The 9,639-nt window shown below is 47.5% G+C and overlaps 1 pseudogene; it reads right to left on the reverse strand.

Moving 5' to 3' along the window:
* Positions 1-620: 620 nt before the first annotated feature.
* The window catches only part of LOC114631414, a 26,819-nt pseudogene continuing 17,800 nt past the window's right edge, over positions 621-9,639 (reverse strand).

Raw genomic sequence — 9,639 nt, forward strand, 5'->3', positions numbered from 1 at the left:
ATTCACAAGATCCTAAGCCTAACATAGAACAAAAATCCAGTCTTATACACATTCAGGACTTTGGACAGTCCAAATTACTATTTAGTTCTCTTTCATTTGATCTTTACAGCTGCATTTGTAAGATATGAAGATATATCAGGCATGGTGGTTTAATCCCAGCCCTCAGAGACAGAGGCAGAAGGATCTCTGTGGTTCAAGGCCAGTCTGATCAACAAAGTGAGTTCCAGAGTCCCACAATGAGACTCTGACTCGAAAATAAGCAAAAATATGCATTTTGAACACATGTACACTGATAACTGGGCTTGAAAATGTATAATGTACATTGGTCCATGCTTCTGTTAATGCTGAACTAACCCATACATGAATAATAAAGACAATGCATTGATCACATAGAATTTACTGGATTTATCAGATATCTGCTGTGTAGCATCTAAGTATGAAACACTGCTAAGTTGTGGGAACACAATGGAATTCTCTTTACAAGGCCAAGAGTCTGGCAGAAAAGTAGACACTGAATGAATCTTGGACTTTCAATGGCAGCTTACTCGATTCTTTCTTTCTTTCTTCCTTTCTTTCTTTCTTTCTTTCTTTCTTTCTTTCTTTCTTTTTGAGACAGGGTCTCATCTATCACATCCGGTCTTCAGCTCGATCTTCAGGGTAATGTCTCCAAGGATGACACTGAACTCCTAAGTGATGGAATGACAAACATGTGCTATCCTGACTGGTTTTATGCAATGCTGAGAATCAAATGCAGAGCTTCACATATGTTAAACAAGCAGTTTACCAACAGATCCACACCTTCAGTCCTAACCAACCTGCGTTCATTCTGCTCAGTCCACAACAACCATTCTGGCTATTTGAGATGGCAAACACTAGTTTGCCATATTAGCATGTGTCAGATAAGTGAAAATTTCAAAGCTTGGTATGGCTCTGTTGAGAACAGTTTTGATCAAATGTTTTGGGGTAGGGACTGACTGGGAACTCATAAACTGAGTGTGTTAACCTCTCTAAACTCTCCTTTGCCTATCAATCACTGAGAATGATGAGAGCTGAGAGAAGAATGAAGTGACCTAATCCATGCACAAGGCACTTAGAAACTATCAGTAAACAGAAGCATGTGCCAGCTCTCTTGAATTGTCCTTGGGCAACTGTCAGTACCATGGTCAGCTCCAGAAATCCAGGAGACTTCAGGAACTCCAAAGATGGGATGAAATGGTCTTCAGCTCACCCTTGAACAAAGGACTGCCATCCTCTCTCGGACCTAGGAAGGGATATGATGATGTTTAAAACCTCTTGAGTCTCAAAGTTGAAGATGGGTGACTGATCCCTAACCCACACAGATTGACTCCAAGTCTGGGTATTTCACATCCACCTCAGCTTATCTTTCCTCTAAGTGTAAAAGATTCCCTGATTTATTGGCTCCTGATTCTTTCATTTATAGCCCCTGATGCACTAAATCATGGAACATTCCAGAAGAGAGATCCTCTTGATACCACACCCATTTCCTGCATGTTTCCATCACTCCAGAGGGAATGGTGAGAGTGGTACCCATCTCGGATGTACACGTCCCCATCTGTTAGGAGCAACACAACTAGTGGGTGCACCTGGGAGGAATCTCGTATGAAGATACTACCATTGGACTTGACAGCCATGAAATATGTCAGCCATCGGCTCCATAATTGGGTGGTCTCCCTAGGCAGCAAAGTGCTGTGTGAAGCTACACCTCTGGGGCCCTCTGTATCTAATCCTGCTTGTAACCCACCTATTAATGGTCGACTTGTGCAGTAAGATGTTGCCAGATTTGTTCCAGTAAGTGACACTGTTGGGTTTGAACTTGCCTTGCCGAGTAACTTATCTTGCCTCACCTAAAGGGACAAAAGAAATATGAGCAAGGAGCTAGGGTTGGAGAAAGGTGGGGACCTGGTAAGTACCCGATCCTAGAGGAAGCACCTGGATGAGGTTGGGGTGGAGGCTGGCCATCAGCACACCCTTCACCAGCTCCTCTTCCTCACTGTACTGAGCAGAGGGCAATGTGCAGTCAGAGGGCTTTCCCACTAGGAAAGCCTCATAAATATTCTCTGAGAACTGTTTGATGAGCCCTGGGGAGTCTAAGTGCAGTGTGAACAGAGACCCAACCTTAGGACTGGGCATGGGAGCTCTGGGGGAAGTGGAGGGAGTGCTCAGGAGTCCCTCTTGGGGGCTCAGCTGACTGTAAATGAAACAAAAGCTAGAGGCATAGAGGTTTTCTTCCAGATAGTTTTCCCTGGAGTACCTCCTCCCAGCAAGTCACAGCCCACACGAAGGCCAAATGGTCCCTGCCACTGTCATGGGACAGCAGTGCCTTCACCTGGGAAAGGAGAATGTTGTACAGGGGTCAGCAGAGTGACTAGAGTCCATCTCAGGACAAATGGTGAGGTGAACACCTGCTTTGTCCAATTGGTGAGGTGTGAATAGACAGCAAGAGGGCTATAGGAAGCACTGGGTCTAACCTTGTCTACCTCTGCCAGGTTCTGCAAACTGCTGCTGAAGGGGTCCTGGATAAAACAGAAAACAACCACCAGCAGTGGGTGCAGGCAATGGAAGATGGCAGCCAACACTAGTCAGGGGTCAGTAGAAATGTGGGCCAGGCATTACCCCAAGGTGGTTAGGTACTCCTGCTGGTCCAGCACCACTCAACAGCTCAGTCAGTCCCTCCCATGAGCCACTCCACATCCCAACCATTCCTAGCCTCCATTTACCCATCTCCTGGAGCAGTATCACAGCCTCATCCACTGCCTTGATATTTGGACTGTCCACAGCCTTAGAGAGGAACTCTACTGCCTAGAGCAAACAGAACCATGCTCTCATGAGCCTGTGTCCTACCTGCTTTGTCCAGGATCCAGCCCTTCCCTAGCTCTGCCTCTGCTGCACCATCTTCTCAGGCATGTGAATTTTGGCTTGCAGTACCAGGTTCTCAAGAGGTATGCACAGGATCTCTGGCATTTGGAAAGGGATCATTTTCTCCAGCCAGCTCCTCCGGGAACAAGTAGTAGGCAAAATCTGATTGGCAGTGGGCTGCCATGCCCCAGCACTGAATCACAGTTGCTGTCGACACCCACACGGTCTCGCAGCAGGACACCTGGGGGAAGGCAGAAAACCTACATGTGCTCAAGGCCTTGTCTACCCACATCTCCAGTCACCCTCATCACTTCTCAACAAGAACATTTCCCATATGTGTGGCCTTCACACAAAAAGAATGTCGCCAGTAGATCGGGACTAGGGGCTACCTCAGAATTGCAATCATTTCCCACTGGGTTAGTTGGGCCCAAGAGAAGCACCACCTTGGTCTTCAGGTCATAGAGGTCCTCCTTGTGCAGACCACTATCCATGACATGCACAATGTCGTTAACTGTGATGGAGATTTCAGCAATATTGGTGGCCAATACAATCTTATGTACCCCAAGTGGCAGCTGTTGGAATATGGCCTTCTGATCCATCATGGGGATATTGGAATGCACTGATAGCAAGATACAAAAGGGCTTCACTTACTGTTCAGCCAGAAGAGTTCCATATTGAGGGCAAGGCAAGAATTTGGATCCCTCACCCAACCCTGGCCCTGATACAACTGAAGTCCAAATGATCAAAGTGAGAAACAAGTATGGTCCGGGTCACTCCCTACCACAGAGAGCAAGACTCATTACTGTGCAGAAGCTCACCTGATAAGATGAGGTACTTGCTTTCCAGGGCCTCCTAGAGCCATTGTTGTGCTCCTTTGATTTCTTGTCAGCCAGGCAGAAAGCACAGGATCCCACCTGTAAAGTGACCTTGCAGCCATGAGCTGGTTGGTCCAACTAATAGGGAAAGGGTGTAGCTGAAAACTGGGGGGAAGCACTCGCCTGGCTCCCCATGGGCATCTATGTGTAGAACCAGATCAGTCACAAGGTCCAAATCAAGTGCACATTCATCTTCAGACTGGAGTGGGGGAAGAAAGGCCACTGAGAGTCATGGGGTAGGAGTCACACAGGAACACAATGAGGGTTAGCAGCTGTTCAGTATGGCTTCAGTATGTAAACTCTAGCCCGCACATACTTGTCCCAAATAAAGCATGATTATTATCCAGTTTTTATCAAGGAGATAGGCTTGGGAAGAAAATAATGATCTACCATAAGGCTAGGGAGGAGAGAATTCAAAGGAAAGTTCCAGACCCTGGGAAACAGGGGTTAGGGTTAGGGTTAACCCTCATCTCATGGTGCCAATGCCAGTGTGCGTATCGGTGTTTACCCAGCTTAGCCAAGACGTCCTCCAGGTAGTGTTCCTTGATGGGATACATGAAGCCAGATACCTTGATAACAGGGCAGCCCCCAAAGTATTGGGAAATTTGTTCATTATCTCCTGTAGCACTCAGGACCACTAGCTGAAGAGCTGGGTTGAGCCACTGCAGGCTCTTAAGCAGAATCAGCAGGAAGTCTGTGTTCACATCCCACTCATGGACCTCATCTACAATGATATGGCTCACATCCTCCAGGCTGGGATTGCTCTGCAATTTCTGAAGCAAGATACCCATGGTACAGAAGAGCAGCACCCCACCTCGGGCTGGAAGCTTGCTTTCCAAGTATACTTGGAAACCCACATTCCAGAGCAAGGAGGGGCCCAGTTGATGGCTGACCCACTGAGCTACAGACACAGCTGAGATCCTGAGAGGTTGTGTGATGATCACGTTGCAGCAGGCACCTCGACCCTCAGTCACATAGCGCTCCAACAGCAGCTGAGGGATACATGTGGTCTTCCCACAGCCTGTATCCCCAGAGATGTCTACCCCTGGGTGTTGTTCAATGGCACTGAGGATAGTGTCCCAATGAGGGTCCACAGGTAGCTGGGGGGCCTCCTGCCAGATTGGCCCCCTCCTCCACCACTGAGCTCTGGCTCAGTGCACCTCCTCTGCTTCCAACAGGAGCATGTATGACTTGCCTGTGATAGGGTCACTCAAGGGCCCTGAGTCCTTGCCTAAAGGCAAGATGTCATCACTCTGCAGCCAGAGTTCTGGGGAAATTCATGAACTGTCCACTGGGTACTAGAGGACAAAGAAGCAGTAAAATGACAGAGTGCCTGCCTTCTTCATTCATGCAGTCAGCCCTCCAAAGGCTTCACCTGAGTCACATCATTGGGGCCCAACCCACAGAGCAGAAAACTTGGGCTGTGGCTGCTCTTATACCTCATAGGCATGACTAAGGGGACTTAGGGCCAGGGGAATAAGGCTCCCTGCTCAATGAGAAAAGAGAACTTCCTGTGCCTGTTGTGGGAAGAAATAGCCTTTAGTCTGGAGAGGGAGACAGTGGGATGGAAGACTGGATGCTTACATGACTCAGGAAAGCCTCTATCTTGCCAAGGATGGGCTCAGGCACCTGGATGATACATGGCTGGCACTGGGTCTCACCCAACTCACCCAAGGAGGCCAGGTTATACATGGCATGGGTAAGCAGCTCATTGTTCCTGTCCACAAGGCCCAGGCTCTGTAGAAGGACATGTTATAGCTCAGTCTATGTTCCTAGACGAGACTGGCTCAGAACCTGTGGGATATGGTAAGCCAACTAGTTAAAATTAATTTAGGAACTAAACTTTAGTCAGGCATGGTACTCCTGCCTAAAATCTCAGCACTCAGGAGGTAGAAGTAAGTTTTCACAAATTCCAGGCTAGCATGGGCTACATAGGATAACTCTATCTTAGGTTAATAAATTTTTTTAACAACTAAATGTTGCACAGGCAGTGCAGCTCAAGAACAGCCTCTTTCGGTGTGTCCACAGCCTTCATGTATCCCAGACCAATCTCATCCCCACAAACTCCCAGGACACACCTGAGACAGTGAGGCAGGTCCTTGAAGACCCTACTCCACAAACTCTCCCTGTGTAGACTCACCACGGCTTCCCCACCCAAATCCTGCTAGCAGGTCCTGCTGGTAACTTTCTGGACAGTGCCATCTGTGACCTTATCATACAGGAGCACATGGAATGTCCTGTAAATGTCTGAACATGTTAAAATAGTTTCTTTAAAGCAAAATGCTTGTTTGTTTCACTACATGCTTAAAATCACCTAGTGAGATGAAATATGACCTTTAAACAAATGTGAGCCCATCAGTTTTCCTTACCTTTGTGTTTCTCTCATGTACAATGTCTCTGCTCAGTCCATGCTTCCCCCAAAGGACATCTTCTCACTTCCTCTACCTCTTCTATAACTAAAGACCTAGTGCTTAGACCACCAAAGGCCCTAATGCTACCCCTTTGCTGTCTGCATGTGTCAGCTGGTCACCCAGCTGCCCAGCACTATGCCCCTTCCCAGACAGCTTCTCCCATGCTGTGAGTGGGACGTGTGCATATGAACTGAAATGGCAGACTCCTAAACATGCTGCAGTGAGACCCAGCTCAGCACATCTACTCTCTCACTTCACCTCCTATTTGCAACTTTTTTTCTGAATTTGTTTTGTCTTTTGTTCTTGTCTTTTTCCCCCTAGAGACAGAGTTTATTGTGTAGCCCTTTGGTTCTGAAGATCAAGATAGCCTGGAACTCAAGAGATCTACCTGCCTCTGCCTCCCAAGTGATAGGGTAAACTCTGAGTGCTGAGATTGAAGCATGCACCACTGCCTCCACCACCCCACTAGTTTTTTGTTTCTAATTTTTTTAATACAGCTTTGTTATATAGTCCATGACAGCCTCGATCTTATAATGATCTTCTTGCTTTGCCTTCGAAGTATTAGGATAATAGTATAAAGTACCACCAAGTCATGAACTCCTCATATTCTCCAAGTTGACAGCTGTACCTTTCACCATCAGAGGAATATAAGACATGGGTCCCAAAACCAAACTCACAAAGATACACCAGACCACTCAGTAAAGCAGGCTCATTCCATATTCTGAAAACTGAAACTGAACCTTCATCCGTCAGATGAACTCACTTCTCTTGTCAATCACTCACAATGTTAGTTCCAAACCTGTGGCATTAGCTGATGCCAAAGCTCCTTCAAGGGAACTGTTAGATAGAGCACAGTGGTATAGTGGCCACCAAGCATGAGGATACCATATATTCAATCCCCAATACTAGGAAGAAAAAAAAGTTTGGCAGGCTTACTGGTATTCACTGATAATTGGCCCATTTGGGATGCTGAGACAAGACTGTGAGCTGGAAGCCAACCTGAGCAATGTAACAGGTACCAGGCCAAGCTGAGCTGTTGTATGGTCCTGTTGCAAATGGAAGCAGGTAGAGGGCAGACTAGGAATGGAGTTAAAGTTGGTTAGTCAGTCAGCTGCCTAGCACATGAAGCTCTGAGTTTGGTTCCCAGCACTGCAAGGTGGCATAGGCACCTGGGAGGTGGATGCAGAAAGATCAGAACTCAAGATTATCCTCCACTGTGTAGCAAGTACCATGTTAGCCTGGCATACACTAGATCCTGTCTTGAGGAGGGCATGTTTGTGACTCAGTCTGATGGCCTGAGTTTGATCACTGTGATCCATATGGTAAAAGGAGAGACCTTACTCCTGCATATTTCCTCTGACCTCCACATGTATGCCATGGTCAACACAATAAAAAATGTTTTTAAAAAGGGGTGGAGAGGCACACAACTTTCCAGATGATGGACACACTGCCATCACCTTACTGTCTCTTCCTAAGTTTTCATCCTAGCTGCATGTCAGGTTATCTTCTTGGCCACCATGGTGAACAGGATCTCTTTGGCCACCTAGGCTCTGACCAAGTGTTAAGGCTAAGCTCCCAGGCACAGTCACTGTGCAGAGACTGGGAAAGCAGACATCAGACCAGAGTTGACAAATATGAGCAAGGATGAGCCACCAGCTCCTTTCCTACCTGGGTAGAAACAGTTCAAGGCCTGGTGAGTTTTAGTACCTTGAACAGTAGACCAATTTGTCATAGGCAAAGGGACTTTCCTTCAGTTTCTTGCAAGCCAAGGCTGCTGCCTTATTCTCAGCCTCAGCTTTGCTGCACCCTTTGGCAACAAAGGTCATGGGACAGGGCCAGAGCAGAGTGAGTGTAGCCAGCTTGGTCTTGGTGCCCACAGTATGGAACTGCATGAGGTTCTACGTGGAAGATAAATAGGAAGTTACAAAAGGCAGGGAATGCAGAGAGACTGCTGGGTGATCTCAGCACTTCAAGGAACCCAGAGATGGACTTAACCATGATCTACAGCACCAAAGTGCCAGATCAGACTTGGCTCAACCAAACATGGTTCTGTATGTACTGTGACTTCCTTCTTGTCTCTCTGCTTTATGTTCTTCATCCAATGACCCTGAGTGACCCTAGTTCTGAACTTGCTTCTCAATTTCTGTAGTAGAAGATGGGATTCATACAGTGCCACTACCTGTCTTCCTAACCCTCATCTGATCAGCACTTTCAGCAAAGTCTAGGGCTGAAGCTCTAAACAGGAGTCAAATCCTAGGCATGTCCTGACAGAGTAAAGGCTTTATACCTCTTTATCAGTCCTCCTGAGAGCCCTGCTGTAGCATCAGTGATGTCACTTACAGTCTAGGAATCAGGCACCCACTCCTACTCTTTCATACTCCTAACCCCACCACATGGTTCCAGGTCTGGATCTTCTACCCAGTAATGCCCACCTATACTGTATGACTGTTTTCACTTCCTCTCTGGCCCTGCTGCCTTATCCTTTCTATCCAGCAAGGATCCTATATTCTTCTAGGTGGCCTAGGTAGGAACTAAGACAGATATCTTCATCCCTGCCCCACCCCCAAGGCTCCTGTCCTGCTTAGCCTTGGGAGAGACAGGCACAAACACGTGGGCTGCTCTGCTCGAGCCCACACCTTCAGGAGAGCCAACTCACCTCAGCTGTGGAGAAGGATGCAGCAATCTGAATCACTTTGGCCAGAAGGTTCTTGGGAAGTGGAAACTGGGTCAGAGCTCTAATAGCACTGTCATCATCTGTCATTTCAAAGGAGCACCCCCTATGAAAACAAATAGTTGAGGTGTGGGGTGCTGGGCTGGGAGAAGCAGCTGGAAACCTGATTGAGTGAGTCTTGAACCCCTGACCATTATCTGGATGGCAGGTGTTCGGCTTTTGCCCCCAGGCCCTGGTTCTTTTCATTCAGCTTCAGCCCTCCACAACCCCTCCCAAAGAGAGGCCTGTGACCATCAGTCATGAGGAATAGTGCCTCAGGCTCTCCTACATGTACATGAGGTATCTCCAAGCTCTCAAACCAAACCAATAGGCGTTATCTGCTGCCAGACCCTAACCCACCCTGAAACTGTACATAAGGGCTCTATTCTGGAGAAGTAAAGGTGCGTTTGAGAATCATCCTGGTGCCGGGCGGTGGTGGCACATGCCTTTAATCCCAGCACTTGGGAGGCAGAGGCAGGTGGATTTCTGAGTTTGAGGCCAACCTGGTCTACAGAGTGAGTTCCAGGACAGCCAGGGCTACACAGAGAAACCCTATCTGGAAAAACTAAAAAATAAAAAAATACAAATAAAGTAAAAATAAAAGTTCTGTTCCCCTAGAGGCTGTGAGAGAAAGAGAGAAAACGTAAGTGACCTGAAACAGTAAGTCACATGGCCGTCCCCCTCCATCTTGGTGAGGTCAGCCAGCAGCCAAGATGGCTGCCAGCCACATGTTGCCCCACCCCCACCCTGTTATGTGAAGGAAGAA

This window comes from Grammomys surdaster, unplaced genomic scaffold (genome assembly GCF_004785775.1).
Source record: "Grammomys surdaster isolate TR1022 unplaced genomic scaffold, NIH_TR_1.0 362, whole genome shotgun sequence".
NCBI classification, from domain to species: Eukaryota; Metazoa; Chordata; class Mammalia; order Rodentia; family Muridae; genus Grammomys; species Grammomys surdaster.